General features: G+C 37.9%; 1 long non-coding RNA gene across 1 annotated transcript in view; it reads left to right on the top strand.

The window, feature by feature from the left end:
- Positions 1-384: 384 nt before the first annotated feature.
- LOC123331750 overlaps positions 385-13799 on the top strand; it is a 47503-nt gene continuing 34088 nt past the window's right edge. Inside the window, exon 1 of the long non-coding RNA XR_006548505.2 lies at positions 385-1860. This is a non-coding gene — a long non-coding RNA (uncharacterized LOC123331750). The remainder of the gene's footprint in view (positions 1861-13799) is intronic.

Genomic DNA, 13799 nt, shown 5'->3' with positions numbered 1-13799 from the left:
AAAGGTCCATCTAGTCAAAACTATGGTTTTTCCAGTAGCCATGTATGGATGCGAGAGTTGGGCTATAAAGGAAGCTGAGCGCTAGAGAATTGATGGTTTTGAACTATGGTGTTGGAGAAGACTCTTGAGAGTCCCTTTCACTGCAAGGAGATCAAACCAGTCACTTCTAAAGGAAATCAGTCCTGAATATTAATTGTAAGAGGTGATGCTGAAGCTGAATACGTTGGCCAACTGATGTGAAGAACTGACTCATTGGAAATGACCCTGATGCTGGGAAAGACTGAAGGCAGGAGAAGGGGATGACATAGCATGAGATGGTTGGATGGCATCACCGACTCAGTGGACATGAGTTTGATCAGGCTCTGGGAGTTGGTGATGGACAGGGAAGCCTGGTGTGCTGCAGTCCATGGTACCTCAAAGAGTCAGACATGACTGAGTGACTGAACTGAACTGAACTGAATTCATATATATGTATATATAGATAAATATATCTGTACTAAGGGGTATGTATTTGTACTACATGTATTGGTACTGATACTTAGGGAAAAAAAATATCTGAATATTTGTATTATTGTAACCTCTACCTGAATATTTGTCTTGTTGCAACCCCAACCCGAATCATAAATATTTTTCTAATCCTGATTCTGATGTATCCTGTCCTCTTATTTAGATTAAAATTTTTCTACTTTTCACTAAATTTTTGCTACTTTTCATTCTAGGGTTTTGCAAATTTTATGGATTCTAAACATGGATTTAAGAATTCCTTAATTTTAGGTTTCCCTTTATGTCTGTAAACTTCACAATATTCAAAGACTTCAATATACTTTCAAACCTTATTGACTCTACCAAACCAGGTTTCATTACCTAGTTTTACACGTGAGGTAATTGAGGCTTAGAAAGGTGGAATGATTTACTCAAGCTCCCATTATGAGTGAGAAGCAGAATTGGCATTTGAACCCATGTCAGTAGATTCCCACAATCTTGGTTTTAAGAGTGTGATTTAAGAAGAAGAAAGTTATACTACTTTAGGTCCAGGTATTAGTGCTATCTCAACAAAGCAAAAATGTTTTCCAAAAATAAATATGCTGATGTATTGAAATTTGAACTTTCAATAAAATCAATTTCTAACCTATGCATTTCTTTCTTTAAACTGTACTGCTATCAATAAAATGTCTTCCTTGTTAGATTTACTTACATAGGAATTCATCTTCCATTTTGAAACTCTTTTGAAACTTTTGTTTGAAAAACAGAGCATTCTCTGTGTGGACAAAAACTGTTGCCTGTCACTTCAATAAACAAAAAATGTTGCCTTCCATTCCCTTGAACAAAAGATATTTTGGCCATCAAGCCATCAGTCACTGAGCTGCCCCTGATAGTATACTCTGAGGGGCATTCAAGATGGAGATAAAGAGGATACTGGCCCTAGATAGTTAAGATGTGAACCCAGACTCCTGCATCTTACCATCTTTGGAAAGGCAAAAAAAAAAAAAAAAAATCATTAACTTGAGATGTATATATTGTGATTAGCAACAATCTTTGAATGTTTTACTACATTTTTTTTTCAGCAAAAAAAAAAATCCTATATTACTTGGCTCCTCCCTTATCCCTTTGGAATAGTTTCTTAGAACTATCTGAGAGGCTTTATCCTGAGCTGTAGTATTCAGGAAGCCATTAAATAAAACATAATTCTCAACTTCTAGGTGCTTTTTTTTTTTTTTTCAGTCATCAGTTTTGGCAACCACAAAGGGAAACAAGCAGATTTCTCTCTTTCATCTGAACTCTATGAGGAATCAAAGCTTTGGTACCAGCAGAAGCCCTCTTGTGCCTGCTCACCTCCTTGGAGAGTCCAAATTAATTTGGGTGAGTTTCCCTTGGACCTTGGATCTCCTGTTATTGGCTGGTGATCCTAAGTTTTATTCAATATTATTAAACTCCTCACTGGATGAGTAGATTTTCCTTGAAACGTAGTTTCAAGAAGAAGTACTTGAGTACCTCTGAGTTGGGAATCCTCAGCCAAAATATGCTGGGAAGATTTTGCTCATTTGAAAGACACCAAGTGGGTTATCATCAGTGGGTTATCATCATCCCAGAGACACTGGGAATATTTTATTATGTTACATAAAGAATTTATACTTACAATAACTTGCTTAACTGAGAATTAAAGTAAATCTCACCTAAAAATAGCTTAATTAGGATTCCTTTGACATACTAAAATTACTTTTTAAAATTTTCTTGCTTGTTCAGCTAGAAAAAATCCAGTTTGATAAAATGTCTTTTCAGAATTTTGACCTTAAAAGAGCAAAAGCCCTTCTACAGGGAACTTGAACTTCTCTCTGTATGTCTTTTAGATGTAGATGTCTAGCTGATCAGATGTTCTAACTGATCTTCCTTTAGATGTAGATGTTCTAACTGATCAGTAGAAGATCTAACTTATCTTCCTATGAAAAGCTTTGTCACTGCAATGCAGACGGTACATATTGTGCATTTTTGGCAGCAAGGCAAACAGACTGAGATTATGAGCAGTCTTTGGCTGGCTGTGACAACTCTCTGAGGCCTTTGACAACTTCACCTTCATGCATCTGCCTGTACAATGAGACTTTTTCTTTCTAAGACTGTTTTGAGAAGTAAACTTTCTAGATTTTCCTTTGCACTCTTTTGTTTGGATGCCCCTCATGTCTTACTGGTTTGAGTCAATATTAAGATACTATTTGTCAATGGGCAGATGATGGATTCTTTAAATTGGAGAAACTTTTAAACTGGTAAATTTTTAAAGAGTTTTCTGTTTTATTGGTATCTATTTTAAAAATAAAAACAAATTAGAAAGTGTATAAAAAATATGTAAGAGCTAACTTAAGAACTACCTTGCTGTCATTGTTCAGTTTCCAAGTCGTTTCTGACTCTTTGTGATCCCATGGACAGCACAGCACACCAGGCCTCCTTGTCCCTCACCATCTCCCAGAGTTTGCCCAAGTTCATGTTCATTGAATCAGTGATGCCATCCAACTATCTTATCCTCTGCTGCCCTCTTCTCCTGCTGCCTTCAATCTTTCCCAGCATCAGGGTCTTCCAGTGAGTCAACTGTTCATATCAGGTGGCCAAATTATTGGAGCTTCAGCTTCAGCATCAGTTCTTCCAATGAGTATTCAGGGTTGATTTCCTTTAGGACTGACTGGCTTGATCTCCTTGCTGTCCAACAGACTCTAAAGAATCTTCTCCAGCAACACAGTTAAAAAGCTTCAATTCTTTGGCACTCTGCCTTCTTTATGGTCCAACTTTCACATGCATACTTGACTAACCAAGAACTACCTTAGGCTAAAACAAACAAAAATAACAAGGAAAAAATTGTTTGGGATGCCTTACTTGTGGTTTTGGTTTCACCTTAATGTGTCTTACAGATGCTAATTGAAACATTGGTTAATTACAGCTCATGTGGCTCAATATTAAAAAAATCCAATCAAAAAATGAGGGAAGATCTAAATAGACATTTCTCCAAAGAAGACATATGGATGACCAAAAAGCACATGAAAAGATGCTCAACATCACTCATTATTAGAGAAATGCAAATCAAAACTCCAATAAGGTATCACCTCACACAGGATAAAATGGCCACCATCAAAAACTCTATACACAAAAAATGCCGGAGAGGATGTGGAGAATAAAAAGAAGATGCGGTACATGCAATAGAATATTACTCAGTAATAAAAAGAACAAAATAATGCCATTTGCATCAACATAAATGGACCTAGAGATTTTCATACTGAGTGAAGTAAGTCAGACAGAGAAAGGCTAATATCATATGATATTGCTTATATATGGAATCTTAAAAAAGGGGAGTACAAATAAACTTACTTACAAAACAGAAGCAGAGACACAGATGTAGCAAGCAATCTTGTGGTTACCAGGTGATAAGCTGGGGGGAGGGATAAATTGTGAGTTTGAGACTGACATATACACACTACTATATATAAAATATATAACTAACAATAACCTGCCATATAGCACAGGGAACTCTATTCAGTACTCTGTAATGGCCTACATAGGAAAAGAATCTTTTAAAAAAGAGTGGAATTGTTTATACATATAATTGATTCACTTTGTTGTACACTTGAAAATAAAATAACATGGTAAATTAACTATAATAAAAATTTTAAAAACATCATTGGTCAATTAATGCTAACTAGAGTGATTAACAGAAAAAAAAAGATGAGAGAAAGTCTATAGACTTCTTCCCAAAAGATGGAAAATTTTTAATTGAACTATAATTGATTTACAAAATTGTGTTAATCAAATTAAAGATTGACAAAAGGGCCTGAGTCCCTTGATTCAATCCCTCACTTGAGGAACCCAAAGCCTTTGTATAAAAATAGATAAAATGGCTGGGGGATAAAAAGGAAAGCTTCTAGGACTTCTTGTGGGACCAAAGCTTGTTGATAGGCTCTTAATGAAAACTAAAGGTATAAAAGTTGACAAGACTGAGATGAAAGTTCTGCTTAGTCATTCAGTCATGTCCAACTCTTTGTGACCCCATTGTAGCCTACCAGGCTCCTCTGTTCATGGAATTTTCCAGGCAAGAATACTGGAGTAGGTAGCCATTTCCTTCTCAATGGGATTTCCCCAGCCCAGGCATCTCTTGTGTCTCCTGTATTGGCAGGCAGAGTCTTTCCCACTGTGCCACCAGGAAGCCCATATTGAAACTGGCTTTGAATAAAATGATTACATCTATTTCACCCAATTTTATCATGGAATAGACATTATATCTCATTGGGGAATGCTTCCCCTGCCTGGAATTATAAGACAGGGCATATAAATCTGTCCCTCAGACAGTCTTGATTAAACATACTAAAAGAATCAACAGGGTTAACTGAGTCTGCACAATATGAAATAAAAACTGGGAGCTAATATCCAGGGGCTAGTAAAAATAGTAATAGAGATTTTTGCTCTGGGTATAAACTATGTGTTCAGAAAGAGGGCCATTGTTGAATGCCTTGTTCAACCCTTTGAAGGCATGGTAAATTGAACCTAAAGTTCTAGAACATAAAACACTTGATGGGGAGTCTTCAAGATAGCAGAGGAGTAAGACGTGGAGATCAACTTCCTCACAACAAATACATCAAAAACACATCTGCATGTGGAAGACCTCCTAAAGAACACCTACTGAATGCTGGCAGAAGATCTCAGACTTCCAAAAATGCAAGCTAATCTCCACCCAATGGGGTAGCACGAAAGAAATAAGTGAAAAAGAGACAAAAGAATTGGGATGGGACATATGCCTCTAAGAGGGAGCTGTGAAAGAGGAAAATTTTCCATACACTCAGAAAGCCCCTCGCTGGTAGCTTAGCTTATGGTGTTTGGTGAATGGTATTTCTGGATGTGTGGGCTTTGAAGGAGAAGATTTAACTCTGGGATCAAAGACATGGTCTCAGTCTCCCAGAGCTTTTTGTAATAGAGATTTCATTAAAGTAAAAATAACAGAAAAAGCTTCTGACATAGACATCAGAAGGGGTAGAAAGATCACCTGTCTCATTAGTTTAAGTAGAGTATTGTCTACTTTTTCTGATAGCTGCTGAAGATAAATAAAAGGAATGCCTCAAGTTTGTGAAAATTTTGTCTAGACCTTTTCCCATAACATATATTCTCGGATGACCTCAGCATGAGATTAGCCAGAAAGAAAGGGTTAACCCAGAGCTCAAGGCTGTGGTTTTACCTGGATGTTCTCCTATAACATGCATTTTGAGATAACATTGGCCCAAGACTAGCCAGGGACAATGTGATCTGAGCAGCACGTCTCTGGCTGAGATATACTGTTTGTAATCATTAGATCTGATAGACAGAGTACCTGATGAACTATGAACGGATGTTCATAACATTGTACAGGAGACAGGGATCAAGACCATCCCCATGGAAAAGAAATGCAAAAAAGCAAAATGGCTGTCTGAAGAGGCCTTACAAATAGCTGTGAAAAGAAGAGAAGTGAAAAGCAAATGAGAAAAGGAAAGATATAAGCATCTGAAGAGTTACAAAGAATAGCAAGGAGAGATAAGAAAGCCTTCCTCAGTGATCAATGCAAAGAAATAGAGGAAAATAATAGAACGGGAAAGACTAGAGATCTCTTCAAGAAAATTAGAGATACCAAGGGAACATTTCATGTGAAGATGGGCTCAATAAAGGAGAGAAATGGTATGGACCTAACAGAAGCAGAAGATATTAAGAAGAAGTGGCAAGAATACACAGAACTGTACAAAAAAGAGCTTCATGATCAAGATTATCACGATGGTGTGATCACTCACCTAGGGCCAGACATACTGAAATGTGAAGTCAAGTGGCCTTAGGAAGCATCACTACGAACAAAGCTAGTGGAGGTGATGGAATTCCAGTGGAGCTATTTCAAATCCCGAAAGATGATGCTGTGAAAGTGCTGCACTCAACATGCCAGCAAATTTGGAAAACTCAGCAGTGGCCACAGGACTGGAAAAGGTCAGTTTTCATTCCAATCGCAAAGAAAGGCAATGCCAAAGAATGCTCAAACTACTGCACAATTGCACTCATCTTACATGCTAGTAAACTAATGCTCAAAATTCTCCAAGCCAGGCTTCAGCAGTATGTAAACCGTGAAATTCCAGATGTTCAGGCTGGTTTTAGAAAAGGCAGAGGAATCAGAGATCAAATTGCCAACATCCACTGGATCACTGAAAAAGCAAGAGTTCCAGAAAAACACCTATTTCTGCTTTATTGACTATGCCAAAGCCTTTGACTGTGTGGATCACAATCAACTGTGGAAAATTCTGAAAGAGACGGGAATACCAGACCACCTGATCTGCCTCTTGAGAAATTTGTATGCAGGTCAGGAAGCAACAGTTAGAACTGGACATGGAACAACAGACTGGTTCCAAATAGGAAAGGAGTACGTCAAGGCTGTATTTTGTCACCCTGCTTATTTAACTTATACACAGAGTACATCATGAGAAACGCTGGGCTGGAAGAAGCACAAGCTGGAATCAAGATTGATGGGAGAAATATCAACAACCTCAGATATGCAGATGACACCACCCTTATGGCAGAAAGTGAAGAGGAACTAAAAAGCCTCTTGATGAAAGTGAAAGAGGAGAATGAAAAAGTTGCCTTAAATCTCAACATTCATAAAATGAAGATCATGGCATCTGGTCTCATCACTTCATGGGAAATAGATGGGGAAACAGTGTCAGACTTTATTTTTCTGGGCTCCAAAATCACTGTAGATGGTGATTGCAGCCATGAAATTAAAAGGCGCTTACTCCTTGGAAGGAAAGTTATGACCAACCTAGATAGCATATTTAAAAGCAGAGATATTACTTTGCCAACTAAGGTCCATCTAGTCAAGGCTATGGTTTTTCCAGTGGTCATGTATGGATGTGAGAGTTGGACTGTGAAGAAAGCTGAGCACCAAAGAATTGATGCTTTTGAACTGTGGTGTTGAAGAAGACTCTTGAGAGTCCCTTGGACTGCAAGGAGATCCAACCAGTCCATCCTAAAGGAGATCAGTCCTGGGTGTTCATTGGAGGGACTGATGCTGAAGCTGAAACTCCAGTACTTTGGCCACCTCATGCGAAGCGTTGACTCATTGGAAAAGACCCTGATGCTGGGAGGGATTGGGGGCAGGAGGAGGAGGGGACGACAGAGGATGAGATGGCTGGATGGCATCACCATCTCGATGGATGTGAGTCTGAGTGAACTCCGGGAGTTGGTGATGGACAGGGAAGCCTGGTGTGCTGCGATTCATGGGGGTCGCAAAGAGTCGGACACGACTGAGTGACTGAACTGCACTACACTGAAATGAGTCATTAGCTCCTGACCTAAGGAAAGCGAGTCTTCAGATAAAATAGATTGTTGCCATAGTAACACAGAGCTTAAGAGAAACATGTCCTACATGACTATGGCAAAAGAATTGCAAGAATAAAGGGAAAAAATATGTCACCTCCTCCTTAGCGGTTTCTGCACTCCCTATCATTCTGCCTCAACATAACTATCTCAGTGGGGAACTTTGGAACCTCAGAGGAGAGAACAGCAACAGGCGTGCATAGGGCAAAGAGGAGAGACTTTTGCACAGAGATTGTTGCCAACCAGCACCCCCAGCCTGAAATCCTTGTCTGCATGCCCACTGGGGTGAGTGAAGGCTGAGTGCTGAGATCAGGCTTCAGAGGTCAGACTCCAAGGAGAGGACTTGACTGCCTATGAAGATGGTCTAAGGGGGCTAGTACAACACAGCTGTGGAAGTTCAGGAAAAGCCTGGGCTTTCCAGAGGGACAAGAGATCATTGTCTTGGGATACAAGAGGAGAAGGGTAGGCTAGTCATGAACTCTCTAACTCCATGCATTCATAGATGGTAGAACGCCACCTAGGCAAGCTCAAGAGGTGGTGTGAGTCATGGCTGCTGTCTCCTACCCCAGAGGTGGGAGTGACACATGTCACAGCTGCCATCAAGCTTTGAGCAGGCATAGGGTCACTGCCTACACCTTTCTGGGAGCCTGTGCAGCCTGGCACTGACAAGGGACTACAGCCTGGGGCCAACTCCCCTGGGAGAGCACATAACCCACCTCAGGCTGTAGTAATTTCCCACAGACCTCTGCCACCACAGGCACTCCCAACAGATCCCACCTGTGACTGTCCTAACCCTCCCTCTCCCCTGCCCCAGTGAGCAAGTGAGCCTTAATCAGCTGTTGTTTTTGCTCTCTCTTGTCTGGGTATTGAAAGGTTGCCACTGTGAACCCTGAACAATGATGGGATTCTTGGTCTCCAGAGGAGAGGTATTCAATCTGGGGCTAGTGAGGAGACTTGATCACTCAAAACTTTTGTGTAATAAAGTTTTATTAAAATATAAAAGAGACAGAGAAAGCTTCTGACATAGACATCAGAAGGGGTTAGAAAGAGTGTCCCCTTGCTAGTTTTTAGCAAGGAGTTTTAAACCTATTAGCATGCTTCTAATTATAGAAAAGAAATGCCTCAAAATTGAGAGTGGCACCAGGCCCCTCACCCACAACATGCATTTTGAGATAGCATTGGCACAAGGTGAGTCATTCCAGGCCATAAACAATTAACATGAATTTTGAAAATAGGCAGGTTTCCAAGCAAATACATAATTTCATTAACAGAGCTTATGAGAACAGTTCCATTAGTAAAACATACTGGTTTGTTGAGCCATTATTGGTTCTGGGTCTTAGGCAGAACTGACTTGAAGAAAGGCAGATTCTAAGGTAAATACATAGTTCATTAACATAGCTTAAGAAAAACATTTCCATAAGAAAATGCATTGGTTAGCTCAATGTTTGAGAAAAGTTAGGTTCAGGTGGAAATAGGTGTCATCATGGCAACACAGAATTTTAAAAGAAATCTCCTTTTAATTTTGTATAGAGAGGGGGAAAAAAAAAAAAAAAAAACATGTCTGACACTCTGTTTCCTCCTGTCACTTAAGAGAGAAAACACAACTCTGATAATTGCAGTCTATTTCCTCCACTTGGGAACCCCTAGCCTTCCTGCCTGTTACCCTCTCAATGGGGAACAGATGCCTGAAGGCAGCATACAAACAGAGGTGAGGCCAAAACCAAAGCTGATCACCAAGGGCTGTATGAGCAGAGAAGAAGAAGGAAATTTGCTCATGCAGTCGCAAGAGCACTGTATTAAATCCCCTCTGTTGGCTTGATAAGCCTTGTATCTGTGGAATATCTGAATAAACAACAAGGGTTCCTACATTTGAGGCTGCAGACTTTGGGGGTAATTGTGAATTTTGGAAGCAAGTACAAGCTGGAGTAAGGCCGTATCAGAGTCTGAGCTGGCCCCACAGTGACCACAGCAGGTCCAGAGAAATTCCTAGAAATATTGGAGGACTTCCTGAGTAAGCAGCTTGGCTGGAGCTCACTGTGGGGGCAAGACCACTGACACTAAGAACACAGGAAAATATTCTTCTTAATATTACTCTCTCTTTCTCACTTTACTCCCATATATAGACATATTTCTTCTTTGGTTTGTTCTATTGCTGTTCTATTTATTTATTTATTTATTTTGCTTTTTTTTTTTTTTTTTTTTTTTTTGCTGTTCTCTTTAAATTATTACTCTACTTTTAAAATTTTTTATTTAATTTTAATTTTTGTATGCTTTTATTAAAGAAATTTATTTTCTTCTATTTCCGCAGTACTTTTTCATTATATTGCATTTTCCATGTTTTTTTCTTTCTTTTTTTTAATCTTATTTTTAATTATATTTCATATTTATCCAATCTTTACTTCTTTGGTGTTTTGCATTTTTCCTTTTGTTTTCATCTTGCTTTTATTTTTAATTTTTTTCTTTTTATTGTATTGGTGTATCTCTTTTATGTTCTCTTTGCCCCTTTTTTGGTTTGCTTTCTGAACTTGATCTAATCTCGGTTTTGTGTTTTTGTTAGTTTAGTTTTTAGTGTTTGTTTCCATTTATGGGTTTGTTTTTTTGTTTGTTTGATTTCTGTCTTTCATTTTGTTTCCTTTATTTCTCTTCTTTTTTTGCATGTGTGTCTTTTTTTGTGTTTATATTTGGTTTTCCTTTATCATTTCTCTTGGAGATTTTTCTGTCTTTGCTTTTTTGTTTGATGTTTTTTTCTTTTTCTCTCTCTTCTCTGCTGTGTGGCTTGCAGAGTCTTGGTGCTTCACCCAGGGGTTGGGCCTGAATCTCTGAGATGGGAGAACCAAGTCCAAGAGGTTGGACCACCAGGGAACTCTTGACTCCCTGGAATATTAATCAGTGAAACCTCTCCCAAAGGCCCTTATCTCAACATTAAGATCTAGCTCCACCCAAAGGCAAGCAATCTCGAGTACTGGATGCCTCACACTCACAACCAGGAAACAGGAACACAAATCAACCCATTTTCTGGGAGGATGCCTAAAGCCATACTAAGTTCATAGATACCTCAGAACACACCACTGGATGCAGCACCATCAATCAGAGAACAAAATTCACCTCCACTATCAGAAGACAGGCACAGGTTCCCCTCATCAGGAAGCCTTCTCAAGGCACGGGTCCAACCCCAACCACTGGGGGCAGACTCCACGATCCTGCAGCCTATGGAAAGGAAACCCCCTAAAAGGGTAAGTAAGATAAACAAAATCAGAAAAAGAAACATGCAGAAGATGAAGGAACAAGGTAAAAACTCATAAAACAAAAAAAATGAAGAGTAAATAGAATCTAGCTGAAAAATACTTCAGAGTAGCAATAGTAAAGATAATGGAAAATCTCAGAAATAGAATGAATAGAATAGATAAAGAGAATGGAGGCACAAATTGAGAAGACACAACAAATATTTCACAAGGACCTAGAAGAAGTAAAGAACAGACAATCAGCAGTGAACAATACAATAACTGAAATAAAAAATGCACTAGAGAGAACCAATAGCAGAATAACTGAGGCAGAAGAATGGATATATAGATATGTGTGCTAGAAGATGGAGTGGTGGAAGTAACTGAATGAGAACAGAATTCAGAAAAAAAGGAATGAAATGGAATGTGGACAGTCTCAGAGACTTCTGGGACAACATTAAACACACCAACATTTGATTTATAGCAGTCCCAGGAAAAGAAGAGAAAAAGAAAGTGTATGCGAAAATATTTTAAGATATTATACTCAAAAACTTCCGTAACATGGGAAAAAGAATAGTCACCCAAGTCCAGAGCCCAGAGAGTCCCATTCATGAAAAGTCCAAAGAGAAACATGCCAAGACACATATTAATCAGACTAAAAACATTAAATACAAAGAAAAAATATTAAATGAAGCAAGTGAAAAGCAATAAATAACATACAAGGGAATCCTCATAAGGTTAAAAGCTGATTTGTCAACAGAAATTATGCAGGCCATAGGGACTGGTGGCAGGATATACTTAAAGTAATGAAAGGAAAAACCTATAACCACGATCACTCTACCCAGCAAGGATCTCATTAAAATTTGATGGAGAAATCAAAAGCTTTACAGACAAGAAAAGTTAAGAGAATTCAGCACCACCAAACCACCTTGACAACAAGTGCTAAAGGAATTTATCTAGACTGGAGAAACAAGAGAAAGAAAGACTTACAAAAGCAAACCCACAACAATAAAGTAAATGTTAATAGGATCATACTTATCAATAATTACATTTAATGTAAATGTGCCAAGTACTCCAACCAAAAGACACAGATTGGTTGAATGGATACAAAAGAAGACACATATGTATGTTGTCTACAACAGATCCACTTCAAACCTAGGGGCACATACAGACAAAGTGAGGGAGGGGTTGGAAAAAGTTATTCCATGAAAATGAAAATTAAAACAAAGCTGGAGTAACTACTCATATCAGATAAAATAGACTTTAAAATAAAGACTGTTAAAAGAGACAAGGATACTACATAATGATCTTGGGATCAATCTAAGAGGATAATATAATAATTATAAAAATATTAATATATACATCTAACATAGGAGTACTTCAATATATAAGGCAAATGCTAACATTTATTTTAGGGGAAATCAATAGTAACACAATAATAGTGGGGGACTTTAACACTTCACTCTTACCAATGGACAGATCATCCAGACAGAAAATTAATAAGGAAATAGAAGCCTTAAAATGACAGATTAGAACAGATGAACTTAATTGATATCAGAGGACATTCCATACAAAAGCAGCAGGATACATTTTTTTTTTTCACAAGTGCACATGGAATATTCTCCATGATAGATCACATTTTGGGTCACAAATCAAGCCTTGGAAAACATAGAAAATTGAAATTGTATTAGGCCTTTTTTCTGTCCACAAAGCTATGAGATTAGATATAAAGCATAGGAAGGAAAAAAATGTAAAAGAAACAAACACATAGAGGCTAAACTATAAGCTTCTAAATAACCAAGAGGTCACTAAAGAAATCAAAGAGGAAATTTAAAAATACCTAGAAACAAATGATATTGAAAACACAACAAGCCAAAATATATGGGATGAAGCAAAAGCGGTGCTAAGAGAGAAGTTAACAGCAATAGAAGCCTACCTCAGGAAACAAGAAAAAAACATCAAATAAAGAATCTAACTTAATCTAAAGAATCTAACTTAATCTAAAGCAACTAGAAAGAGAGAACAACCCACCCTCAAAGGAACAAAGACAACAAAGTTAGCAGAGGGAAGGAAATAATAACGATCAGAGCAGAAAGAAATTAAAAAGAAGTAAAAATAGAGATCAGTAAAATTAAAATCTGTTTTTTGAGAAGATAAATATTGAAAAACCATTAACCAGAGTCATCGAGAAAAAAAGTTAGAAGACTCAAATCAATAAAATTAGAAATGAAAAAGACAACATATGAAATGAAAAATGAAAAAGTTACAACACACAATGCAGAAATATAAAGGATTGTAAGGAACTACTATGAGCAACTTTATGCCAATAAAATGGACAACCTGGAAGAAATGGTCAAATTCATAGCAAAGTACAAACTTCCAAGACTGAACCAAGAAGAAACAAAAAATATGATCAGATCAATCACACTGAAATCAAATTTGTGATCGAAAATCTTCCAACAAACAAAAGCTCAGAGCCAGATGCCTTTACAGATAAATTCCATCAAATGGGTAGAGAAGAGCTAACACCTATCCTGCTCAAACTCTTCCAAATAATTTCAGAGTGAGAAAAAGTTTCTAAACTCAATTCTACAAGGTATCACCCTGATGCCAAAACCAGAAAAAGATATTACACACAAAAAATTACAGGCCAATATCACTGATGAACAATATGCACAAATTCTCAACAGAATTCACAACATATTATAAGAATCATAAATCATG

Source organism: Bubalus bubalis, chromosome X (genome assembly GCF_019923935.1).
Source record: "Bubalus bubalis isolate 160015118507 breed Murrah chromosome X, NDDB_SH_1, whole genome shotgun sequence".
NCBI classification, from domain to species: domain Eukaryota; kingdom Metazoa; phylum Chordata; class Mammalia; order Artiodactyla; family Bovidae; genus Bubalus; species Bubalus bubalis.
This window is presented reverse-complemented; position numbering and strand designations above follow the sequence as displayed.